At 36.5% G+C, this 12437-nt stretch overlaps 1 protein-coding gene across 1 annotated transcript in view; it reads left to right on the plus strand.

The window, feature by feature from the left end:
• Positions 1-12437, plus strand: part of COL25A1 (collagen type XXV alpha 1 chain) — a 306323-nt gene that overhangs the window by 159927 nt on the left and 133959 nt on the right. The gene's annotated exons all lie outside the window — the stretch shown is intronic.

Consider the following 12437-nt stretch of genomic DNA (forward strand, 5'->3'; position numbering starts at 1 on the left):
GTTAAGTTGTCACCGTGACATATGATGAGGTGTGATAATGTATAATCAAGAGGGAATCTTGACGTTTATACAAATATGGTATCTTGGAGCTGAATAATTTAATCAGAAAGTTCCATAAGAAAAAAAGTCTCTAAAACAATTAAGCTTTATATTCAGCACTCCAGATAGCCGTTTGGATCACAAGTCCATGTAAGTATGTTATGTTTATTTTCCTTGTAACTTGATATTTTACTGCGGTATAAAAATGTGTGCGTATCCTAAGTCCAGACTGGACTACCTGCTTTTGCTGGATAGTAACTTCCTCTGCAGTTATCACAAAGTCTTGAGGTACAAGCTCCCTGTTTTTTTGTAGGTATGCAGGTTGTCCAGCTCATTTCATTGTAATTGCTACTGAAGCCAGTAAGTGCTTGAGTAAAATTAATATTAAATAGTACTGTTCAGTTTAGTAAGTTAGTTCAATCTTGTGCTAATCCTTCTTGTAAGAAAACAACTTCTTTCTTCTGGAGTTTTTTGGTTGTTTTGGTTTTTGCTTGGGTTTTTTAGTTTGCCATTTGTTTGCTTTGTTGTATATTCCCAGAGTAGGTCAGAAGTCTGACTTGAAGGACAGGACTGAGCACATATGTCTCAAACATTTGTATTTGTCATGCCATCCATGCGCATCATATGATGTAAGAGTGTGACCATTGAAACAATATTTCTTTTACAGTTTGCAGACTTCTGTTTTTTTCTTTAGGAAATGTAGTATTTCCACAAAAATTTCAAGCCCGTATTACCATATGCTACATGCATGTTTAAGAATAGCGAATTAATACGTTGAATCCCTGCTGTGACCTAATGGTTTCACTGTAAACTGTATAAACTGAGCAGTGATATTACTTATCCTTGTAAGATTTTGACCATGTGCTCAGCAATTTATAGTGACAAATTCATTTAACAAGCTATCAATGAAAAGCCAGGCTTAATGCATAAAGATGCTGTTTATTTGAAAGAAACACTTGTTTCCCCTAATTTCTTTTTCAGTCATCCCGTGAAACACAAAGAGCAAACATAAATCATGATACGAACTATTTTCCTGTAGCAAGGCAACATGGCTAAAGTTCACTATGTGCCTCATTATGAATGCCTTTAACTTCAGCTCTTCACTGTTTCATTATAGATACATTTAAAAAAAAAAGGCGAAAAACCCACAAAAAAGTCTTACTTGTAGCAATATTTACACAGACCTGAAATAGCTTTCAAAACTTAATAATTTTAGAACCGTCTGACTTTAAATTCCAAGTTTCATACTCAAAACTTACAAGACTTCATCTTGCTGACTGGCAGTAAGGCATTGTTACAAGTCATTAAAAATGTAATATCTCTCCCTAATTCACTTTTATATTTACGTAGACACTGGCTAGGGGCAACTGTGGTGAAGTTAGTTATTATTTTCACCAGGGAGACTGTGGTAATAGTTTTCATTTAAAATATAAAATATTTGTATATACCACATAACACTGTAGGAGGTTAGGTGTATGTTTTATTTCAAAGGCTACCTGCAGTGCTCTGTTTATTTTCCTTGTACCTTACTACTGAATATCACATGTAATAACACTCAAAGGCTGAGGATTTCAAATTTTTTTTATGATCTTTTAAAGCAATCTCAAATTTCTTCTTTGGCACCTATGTTTTAGTGGAATTGAATACTACCTAAGCACTAAACCCCTTTTTCTTTTTTTAGCCACGTATTGCCTTTCAGTCTACATGGATAGTTCTCTTCATAAAAAATAGAATTTCAGTGAACATCAGAAGTAGTCAGTAGCCTTTTAAGAGGGTTTATTTAAATTAAAACATAGGATTTCCATTGCCAAAGCCTCACTTCTTCACTGTGTAGTACTTATCTCATATTTATTGGTTTGAAATATCATCACATATAAAAAAAGAAGCAATATGCAAATTATAATTTACTAGTAATGTACTCTGCATGTTTGTTATGTCATATGTCATGACTGTGTTGTTAATGTTTGTCCTACCATTTCATCTCATTCAACCAGGGTCTACCAGGGCGAAATGGCTATCCGGTAACTCATCATATATTTATGATAGCGATTTTTGATTACTCTAGAATTCTGTTGTTATATTTTGGTTTTTCTTTATTACTGTCAAAAGGACTTTTTTTTTTTTGTATGTGTGTCTCAGATGCCTAGAATATGTGGGACTTTGCTTTAAAAGCAAGCAAAATAAAAAAAAAACTTTGACAAATTTTTGAAAACAACCAGACTATTTACAATGCAAAATGAAGCGCACTGATTGCTTGACATTGTGCATATTTTGTGTTGAGTTTCTGCATTCTTGCATACAAAATAATTTTTTTACTGTAACTTAAAAAAGAAATTAGTAAGATACTGCATCTCAGTTTTCCATATTAGAAATCTGTACAGTTGCCATATAGAACCTCTGAATCTTTTCTTTTAATTCTGTCCTCTTTCTCCTGACTGCTTTGTTCAATGCATTTTGAGCAGAGTAAAATACTATGACAGAGATCCTAGCAGTTGGCTGCTTTGCCTGTACAGAGTAATTTTCTGATAATGGATGCAATTCATTTTTCTGTCCGTTTCATTCATATCTTTAGGATTTATTACCTGAAAAAATATATGAAATAATGCATCTTTCTAAAATCTGTTAACAATATATTTCTTTCAAGTAGTCAGGTAAGCTGTCTGCAGTGTCCCCTTCAAGGAAAGACGTATATGCCTGGTGTCACATGGGTATTAGGAGCCAAGTGACTAAATGTGTTAGTGGATACATTTCAGAAACAATATATGTACAGAACATTGTGACTGTAGAATGTCCAATCTAAACTTACCCTCTTTTAGTTTAAAATCGTTACCCCTTGTCCTGTCACTACAGACTGCGTTGAAGTCTCCCTGAAACCTTCTCTTCTCCAGGCTGAACAACCCCAGACAGACTCTCTCTCAGTCTGTCTGCATAGGAGAGCTGCTCCATCCCTCTGATCATCTTGGTGGTCCTCCTCTGGACCTTCTCCAACAGGTCCATGTGTTTCTTATGTTGGAGGCCCCAGAGCTGGACACGGTACTTCAGATGGGGTCTCATGAGACTGAAGCAGAGAGAAATGTGTACTGGCCACACTTCTTTTTGAACAGCCTATTTTAGTGCCTTTATCTGGACATCTACTGTAGTTACAGAGTAGTGTTACCAATGGATCATCATCCTGTGTCTGTATTCACTATTACAAGTAGTTGATAGACAGCTGGTGAGGAATTGATCATCAGTATCAAGAAACCTGCTTGGATATTCTGTAACCAATTATCAGGTTTCCAAGTCCACATTCCAGTTTCTCTTGAGCGCCTAATCTGTGTAGGTGAGTGCATAAGTTTGTTTTCTTGAAGAGTTTTGTTGAGGTATCTGAAAGGAATAAAGATTCTTCAAAGCCATGTTATTGAAATTGCTGGGTCTAATAGTGGTATTGTTATGGGCAGCCTTTCATCTGAATGCATTTCTCTGCACGTGTGCAGTCATCCGTGTGCGCACAGGCAGATGTGAGCCTTCAGCACTTGACTGAGTGCTGCTTCTTTCTGTTTGAAAATGACTGGGAATAAAATTTGGCTTTGCTTCTTGGAAGTTGTCACATGGCTGGATGTTTTGATCTTTTCAGTTACGGTCATATCCTCCTGCTTTGAATGGGAAATATGTAACTGCAAGTGCAATGCACTTTAAAAGTACTTATACAGCCCTGTAGAGCTCCATGAAAAGGCTATTAGTGTTTAAAGTTATTTCTCCAGAGTCCTCCTTAACTCCTGTAGAAACCTTACTGCTTTAATTTTCATTGGATTTTATAGGATATTCTGTGAGGATAGTGAAGTATGTCTACCACATATAACCTAAACAACTCTCTGCTTGATAGGCCAAAACCAAGTGTGATCTCACAAGAGCAAGTGGCTTTTTTCCCCAAGACTTAACTTTTCATTGCCTGTGTTCATTCTAATTTTAAAGTTACCTCAAGAAGTAATAAAAATAACAGTACATGGAATTACAGTGAGAAATCTAAGTTCCCAGGAAGATATGGTATCAAAAATTAAGAAAATAAACTGGACTTACTGCTAATGAGTACCACAGTTATAAAGAGGCTTATAAGACCATGATTAACTGGTTATTATTTAAGGCACCATGAACATCAGAAAAAGTGTACGGTGGTATTACAACTCCTTTTTTTCCTCATTAAAAACTCTGTATAAGAGAGCTGTTACTGAATTCAGAGTTGTAATGCTTTTGAGTTTAAAATTGAAATAGGCTATCACATCTCTAAGAGAGCAAAAGAGTGTACAAACATTAGAGAATGAGATGATAGGCATTTGTTGCAGGGATTTTGTATAAGTGTCACTTCAGAAATAATGCTAGAACTTGCAAAAAAATACCACCCCCCAAATAAAAAAAACCACACCAAGCCTCCCCCCTTCAAAAAACCCAACCACTAAAGATACCCCACAGCTTGCGAATGCAGTGAAGAGGCCTAATACACAAGCCATGTAGTGCTCTGCAAAGGAAAAGGAATCTTACAAGCTGGTTGAATGGGTAGGACTTATGTACTATTTTCCATTAAGAAGCTGAAACAAAGAGAAAACTTTTCCTACAGCTTTTCCCAAGCTGGAGTGCAGATCAAGCTCAAAATCCAAATAAATAATCCTGGAAGTTGTCACATGTATGATGGTAAAGCTACACTGTCTTCAGAATTAAATGTCAGAATATAAAAATGCCTGAAGCATTGCTTCATAAAGGAGAAGACTGGAGAAATTTCCTCTACATCTCTCCAGTCTGCAGAGTACTCGATGCATTTACAAGACTTCTAGGAGCTGTGGAGGGTCATGGATGCTCCAGGTGACCGTGTACCTTGTATTAAATCTTATTTCTCCTAACATCCTTGTTTCATCTTCTAGAAATGTAGACAGATTCCTCTCTAGCAGAAAAGGATTTGTCTAAATTGGAGATTGTTATTCTGTAACTGTAAAATATCATCACTTGTTAAAACCTGTCAATTAATTTAAAATTTTCTTAGCTCATAAAAGACTTACTTGTCTCAAGAAAACAAAGTGACAAATCTTAGGACTACAAATAGAGAATTTCAGTTATTCTTTAGCCTGATATGATTCCTTCTAGATGAGAAAGTGTCTTTATCATCATACTTAACGATTTTTGTATTCATAAAAACTTTTCCCAATACACCGTAAGAAAAGCTGCTATGTAAAGAATTTCAGCTTGCTATTAGAAGGCTCTGACTTTGCCCCACCTCCCTTTCTGTTCCTGTATTACAAAAGGCAAAGAGTATTCCAGGTAGAACAGTGAAGGGCTGTGAGGCATTTGAGTTGGAAGAAATAGGCCTGGTGTGTAAGAACATGAAAACCACTGTTGTAAGAAATTAGGAAAAGGCATTTTATTACTCTGCTGTGTTGCTTTGTCTTTGACAGTGCTATTTTGTTTTCTTTTTTGTCTCCATTTAGAGACTGGAGTTGTATAGGCAAATGTGTAGTAAGTGGCAATATCTGTTAATGTATGTAAAATTAATCCCATCCAAATGCAAGTTTTTCAACCTTAGATACTATAGCAGCTCAGTTGCTGTAAAACAAATACAACTGGAATAATCAAAAGAGAAGAAATGAGCAAAGATCATGAGTTTTTCATCTGTGATTAATCACAGCCTATGGCAATATTAAGCATTTTGCAGCAGCTGTGGTATTTCTAGTGGCTGGTCAGATCTCCTCTTTTTCACAGTTGTACCAAAATATAAATGTCTGAGCTCAAGGAGCAGCTATCTCAATTCTTGACCTTACCCTAAGGATTTGGCTTGGTGATCCTATAGAAATTTTGCACTCTATAGCATTTCTTTTTTTTTTCAATAGGTGTCTTTGCAAACCACCTTTTATTTTTAGAATTTCCCCAAAGTAACTCTTAGACATATACCAGCAAAATTTTTGCAATAAATTTCAGATTTGGTAGTGAAACATCGATAACTATTTGAGGTTCTAATTTTTTTTTCCTTTTAAATGCACAGAAAATTCAGAACATCTGGAATCTCGAAAGCTTCTTTGTACTGTGATTTTTAATATGTGTTTTCTCAGGTCTTTATCCTTACATTTAGTCCTGATAGAGGTAATTGGCTTGGGAGACATGAGGTTTTGAGTCAATCCATTTGCCTCAAGCTCCTTGCTTGTTCTCAGGGAGTGGAAAGAATCCTCTGCTTTCTTCAGAGATACAGTTATTCAGGTCAGCTGTCCGTCTTAAAAGATTCTTGGGTTCACAGATTTATTTGTTTGAAACCATGTACTCCTTGTCCATTGTTCCAAAAAGTTTCCAGCTGGTGCCAATGCTTTAAATTCATCTGAAAATGAGTGACTCTTCAGGATGAATATTAATTGAGTCCTTGAACCTTTTTTCTTATTTCACATAATCTCTTTCCAGTAATACATTCATTGCAGCATATCAGAACTCCAGGTAGTATTACCATAGTTTACCAAAATTCTGCATACAAGCTGTTTGTTTTGAGTCTTCCAAGAAGTTACTTCAGCTCACATGGAGTGTAATACTAATCTGTAACAGCCAGCACCTAAACTTCTTTGTATGGTGTACACAGGTGCTACAGTCTTACCACAGAAGCTTGTGATGAGAGTTGGACTTCACTGGTGTAGTTAAACCAACAACTGCCAGAGTAAGAGCTAGGGAGATAAGGAACTCAGTTCTACTCTCACACATGAAGGTAAGCCAGTTTTCTACAGCTGTAGGCAAAGGATGTTTTCAGTCTTTTTCAGGGATGCATTTGTGTTGTGGTTTAACCCCAGCCAGCAACCAAATACAACGTAGTCACTTGCTTACTCCCCCACCAGAGGGATTGGGGAGAGAATTGGAAGGGTAAAAGTGAGAAAACTGTGAGTTAAGACAGTTTAATAAGTAAAGCAGAATTGTTTCTCTGCTTCTCCTGGGCAGGCAGATGTTCAGTCATCTCCAGGAAAGCAGAGCTCCATCATGCATAATGGTTAATTGGGAACACAAACACCATCACTCCGAACATACCCAACCTTCTTTCTCCCCCCAGTTTTATATGCTGAGCATGATGCTATATGATATGGAATATCCCTTGGGTCAGTTGGGATCAGCTGTCCTGACTGTGTCTCCTCACAACTTCACATGTACCCCCAGACTCCTTGCCAATGTGGCAGTACAAAAAGCAGAAAAACCTTGTCTCTGTGTAAGCCCTGCTCAGCAATAACAAAAACATCTCTATTATCAGCCTGTGTTCAGTACAAGTCCAAAACACAGCCCCATACCAGCCACTGTGAAGAAAATTAACTGTACCCCAGCCAAAACCAGCACAATCCGTTAAGTCCGATACTCAGTGGTAGTTGCAGCTACTGGCATTGATTGTTCTAACTCGTGGATACCAGTCTGATTTTTTTCAAACTGTACCTGTGTTATATGATATGATCCTTGAACAAAGGCCCACCAGAGGTTGTTCACATGCCTAAGTATGAATTTTGCCATGATATCAAACCATGGATATGGTCCTCACTGCAGTTTTTAACTGCTTTATCAAAAATTGTATCCTTGCAGTTAATATTCTGATATATAAGAGGAGGTGACATCCACTCCAGGAAAAAAAGTGAGTTGCACTTTTCCTGCTTGCAGTTGTTGCCATTCTGTAGTGTTGGTTAATAAGCTTATAATTGCAAGTTTTGTCAGGTTGTTCCTGGAAAACTTCAGTGACACCTCAGAAATTTTCCCAACAGTCATGAGACAGTGTATCAGAGTTTCTCAACAGTACAATAGCAGTATGCTCAACAATATTCAGTGCTGTTCCCAAATAGTTGCTTCAGTTTAAACAGGTGCAATGTATATTTGCTGCCAAGCAGGTTAACTGTGTGGTATTTCTGTGCCATGAGAACCAGAGGAAGGCTGTACAAATGTAATTTTTAGAAAAATACTGTAGCTGAGGACATACTGATAATATTCAGCAAATAAACTTCCGGTTTTTCTTACAAATTGTGGAAGAATCTCTAAATTTGCATGGCTGAGTATTAACTGTGACCTTTGGAACCATGTCAGTTACATTCATACAATAATGGTTTTTTATGACGTTTGGATCTATAAATAATACATAATTCAATTAATCAGTTTAATTTCTCCATATGCCAATATTTTCACAGTGATTGAAGATAATCATAAAAGTTGACTTGGAACAGACAATTTTGAGACCTCTTAGGATTACAGTTGCTAATAATTTTGTGTCACAGATAAGAAGCTACACAACAGAACACATTTATTAGCTTATTATAAGCCAGTTACCATTTTGAATGAACCATGGGCTGAATCCTTTCATTTATTACATTTGTGTAGTGCTGAATGCATAAATAAGAGAAGGCAGCATTTATTTCTGCACTTCCCTGGAGGAAACTCAGAGTGCCCCAAGCTATTCCATATCTGTGACTATGACAGTGAAGGAACAACTGCCTCATCTGCAAAAGCCAGCACTATAAAAAGATATTTCTACCCTTTACCTCACTTAAAATTATAAAAAGAAATTTCTGTAGATAAGCTGAAGTAAAAAGTTCACATGGTGACTTAAGAAAATTACTTGTGCCTGCCTACATAGTGTGTCCCTGCTTAAACTCATTAAACTTTCTATTTTAGTCCATCTTATACATAGCACTACGAATAAGGATGTAGCAAACTAATAGAATAATAAAACAACATGGTAATAGATAACTTCAATGTGTTAGTAATGCAGACAATTGTTTCCATATGGTAGACCTACCAAGACCCTCTTTAAACCAGCAATTTCCATCTCGAATGCATGGCCTCCAGTATTGTGAAATCCCCATCTCTGCATGGGACTTTCTAGATGTCAGTGTGTGATTAAAAACTGAGCACAAAATGCTAGGATACTGAGGGCTAATGTGAGTCAGTACAGTTTTGATTCACAGCTGACATCAATTCAAAATGACACAACCCCATACATCTATCAGATAAATAAAGAATTATAGCTGATGGTAGATATATAGGATAGATGTAATTTAAGAATTAAATGTATTTTTTTAGTACTTTTCTCTGCAGATTTAGTAATTGCCTTCTTCTCTTTCATAATAAAGCTTGTGTAGGTAGAGAAAGGAATTAAGGTGGTTTGTCATTTCGTTGACAGCATGCATACATTTCTGGTCTCTCTAGGCTACTCCACTGAGTTCAGCTTGGCAGCTTAGCAGGTGCCATGGAGAAGGCTGTAGTTAAGATCTTAACATTTATACTTTGACAGACTTAATTAATGCTTGAACTGTACCTAAAATCATTCATTCTTGCTTTTTGTCAGGCATGCCACTTGAAATTTCCCAGTCATTTCCTCCCAATGCATGATGTAGCTCTCCAGTGTAACAGAACAAACTTTATTTATGAGACAAACTATCTTGCAGCAAAATTTTGTGTTCCAACAGAATTTGAATTCTAATCCTCATTTCTCAATTTGTGTTTAACAGTGGCATGTGAATGTAGAGTAATTAACCAGTGATGCCTCTTACGATTTGCCTGAACCATCACCTTCTCACAAGAAGCTTTGAAATTCAAGGACTAAGGTTAAATTCAAAGGTTAAATCAATTACAATAGAAATCTATTTAATTACTTGATGGTTGGGACTACGTGATCTTAGAGGTCTTTTCCAACCTAAATGATGCTATGATTCTGTTTATATCTGTCTTAAATGGAAAGGGAAGTGCTAAGCTATCTTATAAGAGTTTTTAAGTCATCAGTTCTTTCACCTGGAAGGAGGGTTGCAGATGTGATCCTATGATTTTCTTTCATGCTGGGTCATTTGGAGTTAGGATATACTGAATGATATGTAAAACTGTACTACCTATACAGCTCCCAGATGAATATTCCTATGTTGGAGTTTAAGTGCATTGTTAATCTTAGCTCAGGTCAAGGGATGTAAAATTTTACTGGAGAAACTTGTTCCTAAACTGCTAGGCTAGGTGGTTGGATTCTGTGATTTCCAGAAAGTGCAGGGTGGAAGTGTTTTCTTGGAGATGTTTGCACCCCTGCTTCCCCCTTCAGTCAATGTTCAGATCCCATTTAGGAGAGAAGTGATATGAGGAGGGGAATATCTGGAGCTGGCAGTCACCTGAACTGGCTCTTCTTGATAAAGTTGAATGAGGAACTATTTTCCTACTGGGAATCAAATCATTCTTTCATACACCTGTATTGGACCCCACACTTGTTAGTGTCATCCAGTAATCACACCAAAAATGGTTTGGCTAGTGTTTGTCAAGTTAACAGGTTCTTAACTCTGTAGTTTTTGAATTTCTTTTTTAGTGCCAGCAGTTAGCAAGTAGAACGATGCCTTAAAGTCCTTTTTCCTCCATTCAGGGGGATCTTTGAGATGGCCACATTTAATGTGCACCTCTTGCACCACAGGGAAAATTCTAAGGTGTTGTTTGGGCTACTGTTATTTTCATTTTCTCAGCTATATCTGTGCATATAGAAATCAAGATTAGTTAAAGATGTTTCTGAAAGCAAACATACTTGTCTGGAAGGAAAGATTTATACAAGCAGTGTGGAATGTCAGTTGGAAGGTTTTTTCCATGACTGTGTAGGATACAGATCATAAATCACCAACAGAATGGTTTTGGGATATTTTGGTGGTGGTGGTGATGGTTCCCACCCCCTCCAAGGCTTAACATAAAGCAGTTAATATTTATTTTTTTTGCTAATACTGAGATAATGAGATCTGCACAGTACTGATAATCTTATAGGACAATTGAGTTAAAAATTCTTTTTGGATTATTTTCTACATGTTCATGGTAGCTATTCCCAGTATAAATTAGAGGAATTTAACCCTTTGCTGCTTTGACTCACAGAAGGAGCATGATGAAAAACCATCATATGCATGAGCACTTATCAGTTGAAAAGAGTATTAAGTTTTTGATATAGTAATCAGTTTCTGCAACATGATATTCTAACCAAAATAAACTGCTGTTGGAAGGCTGGAATTCGTAGCAAGTGAAAAAAAACAGGAAATATTTGGAAATTTTTAAAAGTCATGCAATTCTTTCTGTAACAGTTCCTTGTTTTATCAGGTCAATTGCAAGTAAGATAAGCAAAGCTAAGGGTAGATTCTTCTACTTTTATTTATGATAAACAGCACTTACTCAGAGAAGTAATCCTCCGAATAAGTATTGCCTACTATGAGAGGGTAAAGTGAAATTGGGACAGAGATAAAAATAGGAGACGAATTGTGGCTGCTAAAGATGTCCTTTATTTCTCAGTACACAGATTTTTGTGCCATAAAAGTTGTATCACTCTACTGGACTTAAACTTGCATTAAATTTCATATTTTATTTCAGTAGTATTAGACATGTATGCTGAGGTTTTGGGCTCCAGCAATCAGAATGATCTTAGTTTGCCACTTGCAGTTAGTTTCAGAGGATGATATTAATAATGGTATGATTTCCCATAAATGAGAGCCAATGGTGGAAGAAAGTGCTCCAAAAGAACCAAGTGAGGCCTGTGGTTTTCATTCAGGTACTCTGATGGATTAGCCAGTCTCCAAAGAAAAAATGACCTCAACATTTCCACTTCCAGCTGTGTGGATCAATTATCCTGATTTTTTTAATCCACTCTGAATACGATAGGAGATCTCTCATTTTAGGTCTCTGCTCTTAGGGTATGTTAAGTGTAATCTGTTATTGCCATCACGTACAAATTGTTTCTCCCTAGATGGGAATGCAAAGAAACACTTTTTTTTTCATGCTGTCACCAGCTTCTGCAAAAATCCTTTTATAATCTTGAAAACCAGTTATGTCAGAAGATAGTAATGAAAACGTTTTATTTGGAGGTATTCATGTGTGGATCCACAAAACTTTAAAGAAGAATAATCTAGAGAGTTTGCAATTAAATGAACTAGTGAGATTGGTAAATACTTGGATATTTTAAAAGCTGTTTCACTGAACTATATTCTGTCTATGGATTCGCCTGTTCAGCTCTGGTGAACTTCAATATAGCTTGCATAATTTGATTGAATTTAGGAAACAGGTGAGAGGAGTGTATGATTTGCTGGAGTATGGCTCAGAAAGGCACAGGTGTGACATACTTGGATTTGGAAGTTTTCTTTGCTGGGATGGTAACCCATGTTGTATTGTAGGTTGGTCTGATTTCAGTAACTCGTTTTCTTGGTTAAATGTTTTGTTGGAGGAGTTTACATATTTCTGTTTGTGCAGCAGTTTGTACAAGGAGAGGTTTCTCTTTGACTGTGCAAAGGGGCACTGGCTGTGCTTGGAGTTTAAAGAGAATTTAGAATCAAAGTAGAAAAATTTCTCAATTTGTTTCCAGATAGGGAAGTTTCAAAAAGCAGATGTATAAATATGGAGAAACTTAGTAGCTTTTTCTAAATAGCTTGCTGGGGAAA

This window comes from Manacus vitellinus, unplaced genomic scaffold (assembly GCF_001715985.3).
Source record: "Manacus vitellinus isolate BGI_N305 unplaced genomic scaffold, ASM171598v3 scaffold_0_pilon, whole genome shotgun sequence".
Classification (NCBI taxonomy): Eukaryota; Metazoa; Chordata; class Aves; order Passeriformes; family Pipridae; genus Manacus; species Manacus vitellinus.